Source organism: Mobula hypostoma, chromosome 4 (assembly GCF_963921235.1).
Source record: "Mobula hypostoma chromosome 4, sMobHyp1.1, whole genome shotgun sequence".
In the NCBI taxonomy this organism is placed as follows: domain Eukaryota; kingdom Metazoa; phylum Chordata; class Chondrichthyes; order Myliobatiformes; family Myliobatidae; genus Mobula; species Mobula hypostoma.
Genome location: NC_086100.1, coordinates 14,711,146 through 14,713,492, shown reverse-complemented (window position 1 = coordinate 14,713,492; position 2,347 = coordinate 14,711,146). Strand labels below are relative to the sequence as shown.

The following is a 2,347-nucleotide window of genomic DNA, read 5'->3' as shown; positions in this document are numbered from 1 at the left end:
GTGGTGTTTCTGGTGTCTGACTCAATAGACAGGAAATCCAAACACATCGCCCTCCGAGAATTCCAATCTCACTGACAGGTACCCGTCGTACGGGTAATCACCATCACTTATACCCCAAATCTCCAGTGCATTAAACAGGGTTACTGGCAAACGCTTTAGATATTTGTTGTAGAACAACCGGTACAATGAGGTAACCTGTGACCCTGTGTCAAGGATGGCTCTTGCAGAGATTTCCTCTATCTGTAGGGACACAATGGAATGGGGTCCCACTAATCCATCTGGAATAAGGGCTTGGGCTTTCGGGGGTTCCATGGCTGATTTCTGGGAACGTGTTCCTCCAGAGACTCCAGTCTGTTCTCTCACTGAGTCCCTCCTAAGTTTCCTGACACCTCTCCCTTCTTAGTCGCCCGGGGGCTTGCCCTCCGCGGGGCGCCTTGTCTCTCACAATCTCTCCGAAAGTGTCCCTCTTCCCCACAGCTGTAGCACACCCCCGGTCGCTCACACTCCCGCTGGAAATTCCCCACAGTTATAGCACACACTACCCTCCGCCCCTCTCCTCCCGAGACGCCTGCCACTCCCAGCCCACTGCGCAGTCAGTCCCCCGAAGGGGGTACTCTCCCTGTCCATCTCCTCAAGTGAGGGTTCCCTACCCCCCCGGGACCCCTTGGGTTTCTCGGTTCTCAACCTGGACTCCACTGCCTGTACTGCTGAGGGTCGTCCCCGGTGGCCAGAGCCCTCTTTCTGGCCCAATGCGCTCTCATCCTCCCGCACCTCTCTAATCAGCTGCCTGAATGATGGAGGAGGGGCTCCTTTTATAGGACTGCCGGAGACTCCAAGCCACCTTGTCCTCCCCCAGGGAACCACTAAATATCTGACTTATCCTCAACCTCGCCACCTCGTCCGTCTTCACTACCCCTCGGTGCCGCAACCCAGTAAGCCTTCTCTCCAGCCGAGAAATGTATTCCGAGAGCTTTTCTCCTCTTCCCTGCCGCATGTGGTGAAATTCTGCTAAAAGCTCCCAGGAACCTCCCAACATTCCAAACGCTCCCTCCAAAGCTTCCAGGTACTCCACCAGGGAAACCGAGGGCTGTTCAGCTTTCAGCTCCTGGACGACACTGGCCGCCCCTCCCCGCAAACTTTCCACCAATCGCTGTCTCTTTTCCTCATCCGAGCCTGGCCATGCCTCTAACAACTGGGATGTATTTTCGATCCATGTTTCATAATTGTCCTCTCCTTCCAGAGTGGGCGTGGCTCCTGAGAAAATTCTCTGCTTCGGGCTGGGCCCCTTGGCCCTTCTCACTAGGAAGGTAATGGTGGCTGCTAACTCAGAGGTCTCATATCTAGCTGGAGGACGGGGCCTGGCCAAGCCTTCCCACTCTGACCCTCCACCACTGGCTACTGGCACCTCCCCTGGGGTGTCATCTAGCTCCTCCTCCGGCATCTCCTCACTTTCTTCCTCTGGGAGGGTGTGGAGGCCCCACGGCCCACCTTCCCCGGACGCTGACCAATGTTGGCAGTTCCAACGTCATGACGTCAGCACTCGTACGAACCAACACCCAGCTGGATTCCACTTTACGGCACCTTCTAGCTATCACTTCTACCTAGCAGATACCTTTGAGCAAACTCAACCCTCGCACTAGTACTTCTCCCGAAGTGCGGAAATCCACCCCACTTAACACGCATGCATGATTAACCGGTACGTCCTCTAACTCACACCAGCTTACAATCTTATCTCGATCCATCGCCGCACTACTTAACGTGGACATTTGTACAGCTTACTGAAAATTCAAACCCGGACACTGCCCCCCCCAATGTAACGCTCAGCTATATCGGCTCGTATTTATCTAGGGGAAACCCCATCTGCCGCCCAACCCTGTCTCCCGGTTGTGTCGGTTGCTGTGCAATGCCACCTGGTATGACCTCAAACATCAAATATCAGACAGCACACAATGTACACTTTACGAATTAGACTTTATAAATCTTACTAGGACGATGAGATTAATAGAGATACAATATAAAAGAAAAAGAAAAAGGCACCAGACTTAACAAAGTTCAATTTCTTCGTACACACAGTTGGAGCTCAAATACCTGGGGTCTTCTCTCTTCACCCTGCGATCCACTCTGACCCCTTCGACTCGCTGCTCAGGACCACCCAAGGCAATCGACCAGTGCGCTTCCAGCATGTCCGTCTTCTCCCGGTCTCTCCTGAAAAGCCCGCCAAAAACCCCGGTTCCCAGCCATATGAGACAGAATATCACCCCAAAAAAAAGAATAACATGGACACCCATTGGTTCATTATCTCCTTATCATTATTGATAACCCAAACAAGCTGCTAGCCGCTAGAAAA

At 53.0% G+C, this 2,347-nt stretch overlaps 1 pseudogene; it reads right to left on the bottom strand.

The window, feature by feature from the left end:
* Window positions 1-359: 359 nt before the first annotated feature.
* LOC134345069 (modulator of apoptosis 1-like) lies at window positions 360-1,742 on the bottom strand (annotated as a pseudogene).
* Window positions 1,743-2,347: the final 605 nt, after the last annotated feature.